At 46.9% G+C, this 14,271-nt stretch overlaps 2 long non-coding RNA genes across 2 annotated transcripts in view; one reads left to right on the forward strand and one right to left on the reverse strand.

Annotated features, from left to right (window-relative positions):
• The window catches only part of LOC128340295 (uncharacterized), a 16,651-nt gene continuing 2,380 nt past the window's right edge, over window positions 1-14,271 (forward strand). The window contains exons 1-2 of the long non-coding RNA XR_008313576.1: window positions 1-169; window positions 927-1,281. This is a non-coding gene — a long non-coding RNA (uncharacterized LOC128340295). The remainder of the gene's footprint in view (window positions 170-926; window positions 1,282-14,271) is intronic.
• LOC128340294 (uncharacterized) overlaps window positions 13,185-14,271 on the reverse strand; it is a 17,170-nt gene continuing 16,083 nt past the window's right edge. The window contains exon 3 of the long non-coding RNA XR_008313575.1: window positions 13,185-13,567. This is a non-coding gene — a long non-coding RNA (uncharacterized LOC128340294). The remainder of the gene's footprint in view (window positions 13,568-14,271) is intronic.

Consider the following 14,271-nt stretch of genomic DNA (forward strand, 5'->3'; position numbering starts at 1 on the left):
TACATGCAAATGTGGCCACCCTCAGGCAGAGGGCAGGCAGTACTTCAGAGGCAAACAGGCTACACATCTACTGCAGGCTGGCAGACTAAGTGATAGCTGGACTGGAGCAAGTAGGCTGAAAGCATGAAGGACGGAGTGAGTAGCTTTCCCCACCAACGGGTCCCAGCAGGTCCGTGAGTCTTTACATCTTTCAGTAGCATCTGATTGGCTCTCCAGTGTCACCTGACTTCCTGGGCTATGAGAATCACGGGCAGTTATGTCAACACTCTGACTAAAATGGCCTGTCCTTCCTCCAGGCAGTTTGCAAGTAAAAGCAAAACAATGGAGAATTTTGTTGAAAGAGTCAACACTTCCCTGTAACAACAGCTTGCAGAGGAACATCAGTGGTAGTGGGCATGTTATTTTTGAAGGGTCCACCATTACTTGCCATGTCAGTGAGGAACTCTCAGGGTTCTCCAGAACAGGACACCCTCAAACCATTGAAATTTGGAAAGAATGGAGTGCCTGTTTTCTCAGCTTATAATATTGTAACATACAGCTAAGCCCAATAGCTTTTATCTTAGAAAGGAAGCAGCATACAATGCCCCTTGTAAAATCCCAGGTTGCTGGGATCTGGGGAGAAACTATCCCCCATCTATGTGCTGGGGTTTGCAAGATCACTTTTATTAGTGTGCCAAGAGTTCCTTTTTACTCCCTTCATTTTACCGTTTGACTCCAGCTCTTAACTTTGGGCTGTAATTGTTGCTGTCTGACTTTTTCCATTTTTCTTTTGGCAAATTAAATTAGAGTCTAATAACACAGTGTGACAGCAATGTTTGCTGTTGAGAGTTTGGATTGTAAACAAACTGACGGAAAACTGTGTTATTCAGTGCTTTTATTCTGCAGCTCACATTAACAGGATAGAGTTCTGTATTCTTCTGTTTCAGCCTTTGATGAGTCATCCCAGCATGCACTCTGCTAGTGATGTCACAATCTACTTAGAGCTTCATATGGCAAAAATTATACATAGCTGCCAACTCTGCCAGTCCCCAGAGTACAGTACCAGAGCCTTCATCTACAGGAAGTGGACACTGATACATCTGATTGGTTCAATCCATCACTGTACCTGGCTCAGCTGAAATTGTCAATTTGTTTATTTTAATCAGCATAAATGATTCAATCTAACAATACAAAAATATAAACTGGAAGGCTTTCCAAAAATGCAGGCGACTGAGACGGGAAGCTGCTTCATCTCCATAATTATTGAAAACATCCTGCACTCTTGCTCTGTATGGGATTATGGTGAGTGAACATAAATTGCTTCTGCTTCACCCGAAAAAGAAATCTTCCTGAAACCTGGGCAACTTAATATCAAAAGCCCAAACAACAGGGAGGAGGAAAAAAGAATGACTACTATTACACCTTGCTATTTGCCAACATCTTATTATTGTTGAATTCTTAAGAGCATAGAATGAGTAAACATTATCAAGCGGATTCCGCTAGGAGACTTATAATGACAGAAACATGGACATAGCCCCAGGGCTGGCCTTTAGGTTGCCCAGGGTGCTTACCTGAAGGGTGCACTGAGCTAAGCTTGGTAGCGCAATGTTTGTTGAGTGTAGTGGCTTACATATTCCACTGTGTCCCATCACTCTGAGAGGCTGCTGCAATGAGCCTAAAGCACGCCCACACTGTGGGTGCAGGCGGGGCTGCTCTGTGCCTACTAAGCAGAGCGTAAATGCAGTTGCAACAGTATGCCCATCGTTTCCAGTGGGAGTATCATCGCAACTGCATTGAAATAGGCCCAGGGTAGCCCTGCCTTCGGAAGCAATGCAGGAATCCTTTAGGCTTCATCGCAGCCGTGAGCTCACCTCTGTTATGAATTGCCGTGTAGTAATTCTTACCTGCAGTATATAAGTGCAGCCTCGGACTGGCCCACAGGGCAACAGGGCATGTTCCCGGTGCACCCCACCCATGTGGTGCCCCTGCACCCCACCGCACTTGGCAGCAAGGAGTACTCCCACCCTTAAGGACCCATTCTGCTCAAAACCCGGCTCCCTCCCCACATACGTCCCACTGCCCTCCCCACATACGTCCCACTGCCCTCTCAGTGCCCCCTGTCTGGCCCTGTGTATGAGACTGTCTGCAGTGAAGCTGCCGATGACCAGTGAGATTTCACTGGAGTCCCAGAACTGGAGCAGGAGCGTACGGGCACCAGAGCAGCACATGGTTTGGAGAGCCTGGGAACAGTCGCAGGGACTGTTACACTACTTGGTTATGCAAACCTGCACAAACAACACAACTTGGCAACACTGATTGTGGAGGGACACTGAAGGCATTCCTTGTCCAGGGCACTATTTAACCTAGGGCTGACCCTGTATAGCCCAATTAGAAAAGAAGCAATGGACTCATTCACACAAGCATTTGGGGATGGGTAGGAGGCCAGGAGAGCTGCTATCCCATCACAAGCGCATGAGCATTACCTCAGCTTTGGTCTGCAAACCCGACAAACACATGCACGTGGCTGCCAAGGGTTCCTTTGATGAACGTGGCAGCTGCAAGCCCTGCTTTTAGGGATGTGCACAAAACAATGTTTGCAATGTGATTCAAATTCAAATCGAATCAGCCTTTGATTCAAACTGGAATCTGCTGCCCTCATATCAGGGTAGATTTGATTCGGATTCAATTAAAATTTGATTTGAGTTTGATTTTAACAGGCTAGGGGGCAGAGAGGTCGGTTGGGTGGCAGAGCACTGTGGGTGCTGCCTACCACCCAAACCACAAAGCGATAAGGCAAACAGTTCGGGGCTACCCTCTCCCACAATTCCCTGCAGCAGCTGATCTGCATACGCCGCAATTCTGGTCCAGACTTGGGAAATTCAAATGTGAGTAAAGCTCTGTCTCTGGTCCTGGTGTTTCCCTAGTCTGCCCACCCAGTACCTGCCCTGGTTGCATCTGAATGGGAGACTTGATGTGTGAGCACTGCAAGATATTTCCCTCAGGGGATGAAGCCGCTCTGAGAAGAGCAGAAGGTTTCAAGTTCCCTCCCTGGCTTCTCCAAGATAGGGCTGAGAGAGATTCCTGCCTGCACCCTTGGAGAAGGTGGAGGGAAGCCAGCTGGCACTTTGGCATGACATGGGGTGAGGGGAAAGGAAGGAGCAGCTCCAGGGAAAGAAGGAAGCCGGCTGGCACTTGTGATGCCGCTGCTTCAGTGAAGGGGGAAGGAAAGAGCGACGCAATGTGGGGTGGCGGGATGGGAAGGAAGCAGCCAGTGCTTTGGCACATGGCAGGGTGAGGGGAATGGCCTGTGGAAAGAAGGAAGGTTGGAGGGCTGGAGCTGCGTGGGCTGGATTGGGCTGGGAGTTTGACAGCCCTGTTCTGCAGCTTGGATTAAAAGGTGAGCTGTGGAAGATCATTCAAGTTGTAATGCTTATCTCACAGAGGAGGTGATCAGTTTTACAAGCATGCCAGATTTGACTTTCAAGCTGTGCCTGGATAATGTTAAGTACCACTAGTAAACATTCATCTCATGATCCACTACATGAAAAGTCACAACTGCCTCCAAACTGAATTTTCACCCTAGCTGCTTTTGGCTGGCTTGATTGAAAGCAGAAGAACCACTTTAGTTGTGTTGTCTGTCTAATATCTCATAAAGCTGGGGTTTTAAGTGCTAATATACAAAGCGAATGCTCCAAAGATGTGAACCATGCTCTTTAGCTTATCTTTTAGCAGCTAGACATGAAGTTGCTCTTAGCATATCAGCAGATAAAGTAAAACAAGGCACTTCACACTGTAACTGCCAGCAATAAACCAACATCAAATGCTTGGGCCTAGAGCATATAATAAGGTAGGCATGTCTAGATATTACATGAAATCAGCACATATCTGGTTAACAAAACTGGAAGGAAAAGCCAGAGACATACCGCCTCTAGCATTCAGGTGTGCTGCTGTATGACAACAGCCAAACACCTGCTTATCCTGGAGTATAAACGACTGCTGATGAAGTTCATATATTTCGTTTTAAAAGGTTGCTACATAATTTTTCCAGTTTGGGAGTTTGTAAATTGGCATTTCTCAAATTGCAGTGAGTGTTCTCGGATTACTTACCAAGGAAATGTACTGCTGCTGTTCCTGACCACAGTTCCAGGGGTGCAGCTATAATTGAACCGGGCGGGGGGGGGACAGGACAAATGTCCCTGGGCCCCTGAAGAAGAGGGAGCCTGCCAGCTGAGTGACAGCCTGCTCTCCCCTTCCCCTCCTGCCCCTTTGAAGAAGCGAGTGGGGGGCAGGGGCCCATGTTCACCTTTTGTCACAGGGCCCATCCTGCTACATCCCTGCACAATCCAGAGCCCATTTTCACATTCAAAAAACATGCAGAGCAGAGCTCTCCGGAGATGGCGCCACTTCAGAACATTGCTGCAAGTCTCATGGTCAAATGCTCCACTGTCCCATGTCAAAAACTCCCTGCCTGTGAAAAGCTAACCTTTTCTCTGAAATGCTAATTATCTGTGTGCAAACAGTTGTTTTGCATGGGGGAGCATTCAAGTGTGAAATCCTTGACCTGTATTCTGAAGTGGTCCAGTTCCAGGATAGCTGTCGTGTGTGTGTGTGCATGTGTGTGTATCAATGTGTGCAGAGGCATGAGCAAGAACTTGAATTAACTGGAATTCCTTTGTATGTTCCCCGTTGATATGCTAGGTGGGGGAGGCCACTTCCAGAGCTGCCTCATGTATGGTAAGTTTTTTATGTGAGGGAGCATTCAGTTCTGCCAGTGCTTCATAGCATTCAGTTCTGAAGGCCTCAGTGTGCCTGAGGCAGGGTGCCAAATGCTGCCCCCTTGCTTGAACCTTCCTCCTCTTCCCCCCCCTTTTAAAAGTGGGGACAGCAGAACATATTGCTGCCTTGCTAGCACCCCAATAATCTGCTGCCTGAGGAGACTGCCTCGCCTCACCTCACGGAAGGGCTGCGCCTGAGCTCTGCTGATCAGAAATCTACACTTAGTTCAAAATACAGCTGTTAGGGTGCTAGCTGGGAAAACATCTCACCCAGTTTTCATTTTTAAAAAACAAACAAATAAAAAACACATCACTGGTTCCTGTCTGTTTCTGAGTGCAATTCAAGGTGCTGGCATTAAACTTTTAAAGCTCTACATGGCTTAGGGTCAGGTACCCAAACAAACATCTCTTCTCACAGCAACCTGACCATGCACTAAAATGGCCTTTGGAGGCTGTCCTCCAGGTACCCCCACTGTCTGAGACAGGTGGGGCCACCATTTGGCAGGGCCGCCATTCGGTGGTGCCCCATTTGTGGAACTTCCTCCCCAGAGCAGCCTCTCTTGATGCTTCTTATCCTTTCAGTGCCAGGCAAAGACCTTTATATTCTTCCAGACATTTCAATGTTATAATTATGCTGCTCTATTAATGATGCTGTGACAGTGTTTGTGAACTGCCTAGAGCTTTCCCAGACAGCAGGCTTTACCGCAGGTTTACTGAGAGGCTTTACTGTGAGATTAAGGTTGCCCCAAAAACCTGATGCAAAAAGTGGATTTGTGTCCATTGGACAAGCAGGGGCAAATGCCCCTGGGCCCAGAGGGTCAAGGGTCCCCCAAGCAGGCCGCCCTGCCCTGCCCATCGCCATTGCCTCTGCCCTGCTGCCACTTCTTATTTTGGCCTCCCCTCCAGGATGTGGGGGGTGAGCTGAGCAGGTCAGGCCAACCCCCCGTGGCAGCGGAGGTGCACAGGCCAGCTGGAGAGGCCCACCTCTGCCACTGCAACAGGGGTTGGCCTGCCCCGCTCAGCTCACCCCCCACATCTCAGAAGGGAGGCCAAGAGAAGAAGTGGTAGTGGGGCAGGGGTGGTGGCAATGAACAGGGGCAGCACGATGGGAAGGCCCTCACAGATGTTGGCCCCTGGCCCCTGGGGGTCTTGCTACGCCACTTTATATAAATCGGGCTACACTCTAACGTGCAATTAAAAATCTTGAATTGTGTGTGGAGTGCTCCCTGATAGCTTGCAGGGACTAGGGATGTGCACAAAACTGGTTTGCCCAGTTTGGTTCGAATTCGAAGCAGGTTCAAACCAGGAGGGGGTGGTTCGGTTTTGGTTTTGCTCGAACCTCCCCCTGGTTCGGTTCAAATTCAAACCATTTCGAACCTGTTCAAACTGGTTTGAACTGGTTAGGACATCCAAAAATTGGTAGGATGGTAGCTGGCACCCAGGGGTACCTGCCACCCAAACCCCAAAGCAATCGGGCACTCGTACGATTTTTTTATTAATTTTAGAATTTTATTTTTATTTTTTCTCATAGGGTATAATGGGACTTGAACCAGCCCATTGTTACCTATTGTGGAGCACCCATGGGTGCCAACAACCATGCAAACCCCGAAGCAATCTGACACCCCTATGATTTTTTATGAATATTTGAAATATTTTAATTATTTTTCTCATAGGGTATAATGGGACCTGAACCAGCCCATATCCCCTATTGTGGAGCACGTAGGAGCACAAATGTGGGAAGGGTGGTAGACACCCAGGGGTGCCTACCACCCACAAAGTTCCAAGGCAATTAGACACTCCTCTGATTATTGGTGAATTTTAAAATTATTTTGGAATTCCTCATAGAGAATAATGAGGATTGCAGCAAATTTATAGCTTCATGTCAGGGAGAAAGGGGTGTCCTAGAGTGGAGTGTGGTGGGTGGTAGTTCCCAAGGTGGGCAAGGAAGCTATCAGAATTATTTGAAAGGAACTGGGCAAAAGGCTGATTTTAAAGTGATTTTTGAAGTTTACGCGACTTTAAGGTTTTTCTCCATAAAGAAGCATGGAGGTGTCAGCAAATGTATAGCTTCACGTCGGGGGCAAAGGGGTGGCCAAGAGCAGAGCGTGGTGGGTGGTAGTGCCCAAGTGGGGCAAGGAAGCTATCAGAATTATTTGAAAGGAATTGGGCAAAGGGCTGATTTTTAAGTGATTTTTGAAGTTTATGTGTCTTTAAGGTTAGCAGATGAGAGTGGATTCATGGTTTGTCATTGAAAATTTTATATGCTACCAAAAAATCTACACTCAGAACACTTCGGAAACAACAAAACCCAGTACCCCATGGGTTAGCAACCCATGGGGGTGGTTGGCACTCTCACTCTGGGCCACCCCAGCACCCCCCAAGTGCAGTTATGGGGCTGCTGAAACCTCCATTCTTCCCTATGGAGAAAAACCTTAAAGCCACTTGTGGGGTGCTGGGGTGGCCCAGAGTGAGTAGTGGTCTAGTGAACAGAGGATGCCAACCACCCCCATGGGTTGCTAACCCATGGGGTACTGGGTTTTGTTGTTTCTGAAGTGTTCTGAGTGTAGATTCTTTGGTAGCATATAAAATTTTCAATGACAAACCATGAATCCACTCTTATTTGCTAACCTTAAAGATACATAAACTTCAAAAATCACTTAAAAATCAGCCCTTTGCCCAATTCCTTTCAAATAATTCTGATAGCTTCTTTGCCCACCCTGTGAACTATCACCCACCATACTCCGCTCTAGGACACCCCTTTCCCCCCAACGTGAAGCTATACATTTGCTGCAATCCTAATTATTCCCTATGAGTAATTCAAAAATACTTTTAAAATTCACCAATAATCAGAGGAGTGTCTAATTGCCTTGTCTGTCTACCACCCACCCCACTTTTGTGCCTCTAGGTGCTCCACAATAGGGGATAATGGGCTGGTTCAGGTCCCATTATACTCTATGAGAAAAATAATTAAAATATTTCAAATATTCATTAAAAAAAACGTAGGAGTGTCAGATTGCTTCAGGGTTTGGGTGGTTGTTGGCACCCATGGGTGCTCCACAATAGGGAATAATGGGCTGGTTTGAGTCCCATTATACCCTATGAGAAAAAATAAAAATAATTTTCAAAAATTCATTAAAAAAAATCGTACCAGTGTCCGATTGCTTTGGGGTTTGGGTGGTAGGTAGCCATGGGAGCCAGATACCACCCCACCCACTTTTGGTGGTCCGAACCAGTTCTAACCAGTTCTAACCAGTTTGAATCAAACCACCCCCTTTTTGGTTTGAATTCGAACCTGCAGCTCGAACCTGATGGCTGGTTCAGTTTGAATTCGAACCTCTGAACCACTCCGGTTCAAATTCAAACTGGTTCACACATCCCTAGCAGGGACATTGGGGTAAATTTGGCCAATATGTGAATGCACCTCCTCCATTTTAGTGGAGATGCAAATAAAAACTGGGTGTGAAAAACTTCCTGGAGAAATGTGTTGGAAGATGGCATATAAGTACCCTAAATAAACAAAGAAGCAAGCAAGTTTGGAGGTGATGTTTGTGGTTGCAAGATGGTAAACCCCATCTAGTTGAAGCCTGGCCACCCCAAACCAGCATGAATAATTTCAAGCAATATTCAGATATAGACTTTGGCTGGCCTCTTCCAGTAACATACTGACTGATTGAATGAGAATAGCTCTCCCCCTGCCCTGATTAGATGAATTGTCTCCTGGTTTTGTGTTGACTTTGGATTTGCACCAAAAAGTGTGTGCGCGGAGTAAGTGGGGGCTCTTGAATATATATTGCATCAAATGTTTACACCTCTGAGGATCAAGCTAAAGATGAGACACAAATGCATCTTTCTGGGGATGTATTTTTTTTTTTAAAAATGCATTTTTTAAGAGATGCACGTGTCTCATCTCTAGCTTGATCCTCAGAGGTGCTAACGTTTGATGCACAATTTATTCAAGAGCCCCCCCCCGACACACACACACACACACACACACACACACACACACACACACACACACACTTCTTTTTGGTACAAATCCAAAATCAACTACTTTCCTCCCAAATGAGGGGAAAAGACAAATATGATAATTTTTCTCTACTGCAGAAGTAATCTAGTGGGAAAAGCATCTGACCCAGACCATGTTTCATGGTGCTAGTGTTGTCATGGGACTGGCAGGATTAGGAACATCGGAAGTTGCCCTCTACCGAGTCAGACCACTGGTCCATCTAGCTTAATATTGTCTAAGACTGGCAGGAGGCTTTACAGACAGGGCTGTTACACCAAATCTCCTCCAGAAGAGAGTGTGTGCGTTCACACACCAGCCAAACGTACCCTGAAGTCCATTCAAGATCCTTGGAAGCACTCCACAAATTGGGCATCGTCTTCCAAATTCTAGCTTATCTCGATGTATTTCCGGGTTTTTTAAAGGCTGGTTTTAAGTGAGTTTTTCTGAAAATGCCGGAGCAAATAGGGAGAGGCACTGATGTAGAATCATTAACATGATAAGAGGGATACACTCTTTTAGGAATGCAGATATAGGCTTTAGAAATCTCCCCCACCCCCCACATTGGCTAGAAGGAAAACATGGAGGCATGCAATGTGAACCTGCACCAAAAGAAAACCCAAGAGTAGAGGGGAGGGGCGGCATCCCTCAATGCCATAAGTGTAATTCAAAGTAGCTTCGCTCAACATTTACCCTGCAGCATGAAGCCATGTGTGAATAACTCCCAGTGGATTCTCCAAGGTTACAGGCAGAAGTATCTCCCAGCCTTATCTTGGAGATGTATGTATCTGCAAGCATGCAGATGGTCTTCCCAGAGTGGCCCCATCCCCTGAGGGGAATATCATATAGTGCTCACACATGTCTCAAATGCAAACCAGAGTGGACCCTGCTTAGCACAGAGGACAATTAATGCCTGCTACCACAAGACCAGCTCTCCTCCCCTTCCCAGAGTTCGACATGCTGCACTAATGATGAAGATGCAACTCCACAGAAAACCTCCCCAGCATCAACAATTTTAGTCAAAGCAGGCCTAGCATAAAGTTAGTGTGCAACTCTTGCGCTGCATAAACCATGCCCACCATGGGTCAGGCCACCAGCATTTTTCATGGCTTGCATCAATTGTTGTTCAGTAGCCATATTGGTCCATATGGAAGACCAGAACTTGTCTGACCTGAGCATTGTGAACCATCCCTGACATACAAACCTATCAAGTTCTGAAGCAGGCACGGTCATGCCTAAAGCCTTTCTTGGCTACAGGCACACATGTGAAGGCCTGCCATAATTTAGGTGGTCAGCTGCTGAACATAGTACAAGTGCAGATGCCAGTCTCTACAGTGCTTTGCTCTAACACAGGGGTTCCCAACCTTGGGTCCCCAGATGCTGTTGGACTACAACTCCCATCATCCCCAGCCACAATGGCCAATGGTGGTGGGAGCTGTAGTCCAACAGCATCTGGAGACCCAAGGTTGGGCACCTCTGCTCTAACAAGCAATGGCATTATGTAAATGTGCTGGTAATGCTGCACCCACAACTTTGCTGTCCGACTCAAAGCAGCTGCTTCCTCCAGTTTCTGATAAAGTGGAGACCATGCATGTGACAAGTACTTGTAGGCTTGAATGTCAGCTTGGGCTACTTCATGATGATGATGATTCAATATCTATACCGCCCTTCCAAAAATGGCTCAGGGTGGTTTACACAGAGAAATAACAAATAAATAAGACAGATCCCTGTCTCCAAAGGGCTCACAATCTAAAAAGAAATGTAAGATAGACACCAGCAACAGTCACTGGAGGTCCTGTGCTGGGGGTGGATAGGGCCAGTTACTCTCCCCCTACTAAATAAAGAGAATTACTACCACATTAAAAGGTGCCTCTTTGCCAAGTTAGCAGGAGTTATTTTAAGAATTGTTCCTCAGCTGCCAGCATCTGAGATCGGTACTATGCTTAGAAGCAAAAGAAGAAGAAGTTATTTCCTGTTACTATTCATGACACCTGAAATGCAAAACGGCTTGTTAATAGCAACAACATGTACTTTGTTTTCCAAATAACGTTCTACTAGCTGGGCCGGGCACAGAGCATTCTGCTGCCCGGCCGGCCCGCTTCTCTCCCCCCAGCCGGCCTGCTTCTCCCCCGCCCCGCCCATAGCTTCTGGCTGGTGGGCTGGCCAGGTGGCTGGCCCGTTTCTTCTTGCCCCTCCCATCCGGCACTTTCTGGCTGGTGGGCTGGCCGGAAAGCCGGCCCACCACCTCCTCTCACCTGCCCACCAATTCCCAGCTGCAGGGCCAGCCTGCCGCCACCTGCTTCTGCCAGCTGGGCAGCCTACTGCTGCCTGCTCCTGGCAGCCACCGGCAGGGTAGCCTACCGCCGCTGCCTGCTGCTCCCAGCGACAGGGCTGGCCTGCCACCACCTGTTCCTGCCATCTGGGCAGCCTGCTGCCTCCTGCTTTCCGGCGGCCAGGTAGCCCACTGCCTGCTGCTCCCGGTGGCCAGGCCAGACTGCCGCCACCACCTGCTGCTGCTCCTGCCAGCCAGGCAGCCCGCTACTGCCTGCTCCCAGTGGCTGGGCCGGCCCACCACTGCCTGTTCCTGCCGGCGGGGCATCCCACTGCCGCCAGTGTCCGGCATCCCTATTTTCTCCCCAGTCCCCATCACTAATCGGCATCTGCTCGCGAACTCTCGTGAGAGTTGCCACACATGGGATTAACAACGGGTACACCTAGGAGAAATAAATATATCGATAATCCAGTAAAACTTGCATTTTGAGCAGGATTTTAAGAAAAAAAAGTTGAAAACTTCAGGATATGTTCATTTGATAGCCATGGAAATGTACAAAAATGTACATTTGATAGCCATAGAACTGTACCAAAGGTTTTCCCCAAAACATAGGTTATAAAATCCTCAAAATTGTTGTCCAAGATCTTCTGACCGTGTTGTGTGCAGGAACATTGTTTCGTTCGTTAATTACAGAAATATGGGCACTTTTAGCTACACAGAGAGAAATCTGCCATTTTCTAATGTTGGGTTTTCCCCAAGCTAGATTTATTTAGGACTTTCAGAATGTTTATCACAGCTATCAAATGAACATACTCTGCATTGTTCACCTTTTTTCTAAATGTCTGGATTGGGTACAAAATGTTGTTAATAGCACAAAAATCAAAAGGGATGTTGCTGAGTGGAAAATCAGAGTGGAAAAAGTTCAGTAACTCTTCTTTTTTCTATTGCTCTGCTTTATGTTGTAATCTCCTGAGGCTGCTTTTGGCTTTAGAAGAAGAAGAAACAACTGGGGGAAGTGGCTTGCAACTGTGGATAACATCTAATTTCAGCCTAGTTTAAACCAGTGCAAGTGCTAACGTTTCTTTTGGGTTGCTGCATGCTTATGTTTCTGCCACAAGCCAGTTAACGTTTGTTGTGGCTTCCCATCCCCCACCCCTGCCTCATTCATCATACTTTTAATATCTTCATCTTATAAAATATATTATACAATTAGCTTTCTCACCTAACTTTCCCTTTCCTACAGACTTTCATTTAACTGAATGTACTTCACTAGATATAACCTCTTGGGCCAAATCAGCTATCTTATTTACTACATTGCTAGTAAATTTGCTTCACTGGTGATAACCCCTTGGGTCAAACCAACTCTCATATTCCACCACCACCACCCCGCCACCCCTGTCTGGGGATAAGAATTGAATGCTAATTAACACAGTATGCCCTCATTCCTAAATTTGTATTTTTTCTTGGCTGCCTTCGGACATCACGCCAATCCAGAGGTGAACTTACCTCCGGTTTGGCCCCCGTGTTGTCCAAATGATGGGAACTGTGGTTCCCGGACCCAACCACAGTGTTGATATTGGTCCCGAACCTCGGAATGAACCCTCAGTTTATAGTGAGTTCCACTCACCCAACTGAGAGTCCATTCCTTCCTCCATTACGTCCGGTTTGGAATTCTTCCCCAAACTGGAGGTAAGGAAGAAAGCTCCACCCACAGGCTGCCCTCCCATTGGCTGCTGTGGGCTGTCTTTCTAGGGTTGGAGGAAGCCCACACAGACAGTTTCGCCCCCTTTGCCAACTCCCAGACTTGAGAATGTAATAGTCTGGGTGCGCGTGGTGGGATGGAGGCAAACAGCGGATCCATTGGACCCATGGTTTTCCACTGTGTTTGAAGGGGGCCCTTGTGTAGAACTGTCATTGTGCTCTTGCTTATGCAGTTATGAGGTGCAGAAGAACATGCCCATGTTTCTCACTGATGCATTCCATCAGTGTCATCTGTCTTAGGAACATTGGTTTCTGGCCTTTCTTCACCACTTTGTCAATCCAAAGGCAGGCCTTAAAAAATATTTTGAACTACAATTCTACAAGTGTGTTATGAATCCATAAATAAGCATAAAAAACTAAATTAAACTAAAAATAAAGCATAACAAAACCAGAATTTCTAATAAGGATCTCTTGTCACTTCAGTAATCTCTAGAACAATCTTGAGTAGGGCTGTAAAGACTCCCCGTGCCTTCTGTTCCTTTATTGTTCCTCTGCTTGGCTGGTTTGTTGATCACATACATTTATCTCCTGCATTTCCATTTTAATAATAAAACATCGATATCAAGTTCTCTCTTCCTCGCATTCCATTCTTCCTGAATTCTTGTTTATGCAGGAGAATTTCAAGAATTCTGGAATTGAAATAGATATACTTTGTTCTGCTCTCCAAAATCCAGGGAGTCTCAGATAAGACTTTCAGAAGCACTGAAGCAGCCTTGGTGGTCTTGGTTTTACTCGTTTTCCCCATATTATCCAAGAGGAGTTTCTAGCCTATAAAAACTGAAAAAGAAAAATATTTCAGAAAGCACCTTGATGCTACATTAAAGGTACAGAGACTAGGATGGAGTTTTTGAGGCAAATAATTGAGAAGTCCTTTTAAACATTTTGTCATGGCCCAGACTGTCACAGCCTCCCCTCACAGCCAATGATGGCTGTGTCCCCCATATTAAATTTCTGAAACAGAAATGCGGGTGTCGGTGTTGGGTGGGCAAGCCACATTTCTGGTGGGCGCTTGTCCCCCATGCCCCCCTCCGGAGCCACTCTTGCTCACAGCCACCTAAGAGTCAATCAGCTGTGAATGACAGCCGACTTGCAGCTAGCTGTAAGTGAGCTGCTGAGGAAGCAGGACCAGTACTGACTCCAGCCCTGGATCTTGACATGGTCGTGTCTCATAGGGACAAAGTGTGCCAGTCCAGTCCTGGGAAGGACGCACCCAAATTCAGTGGACAAGCAGAGGTCATGGCCAAAGGGTCAAGTCAATGAGGGTCACATATAAGTGGAGGCCAGCGAGCCAAGGTTAGAGGCAGGTCTACAAAGAGGTAGGGTCAGGCTAGTTGCTTCTGGCCTGGGCACTTTCCAGATTAGCCGCTCAATCTTTTTCAGATTAGCAGCAAAATGCTTCCGTTCAGGCAAATGAATGACAGTCACATTCAAAACATAAATAGCAAAGCACCCACCAGGGAGAGTAGTCTTGCGAAAACTAA

Source organism: Hemicordylus capensis, chromosome 1 (assembly GCF_027244095.1).
Source record: "Hemicordylus capensis ecotype Gifberg chromosome 1, rHemCap1.1.pri, whole genome shotgun sequence".
Taxonomy (NCBI): Eukaryota; Metazoa; Chordata; class Lepidosauria; order Squamata; family Cordylidae; genus Hemicordylus; species Hemicordylus capensis.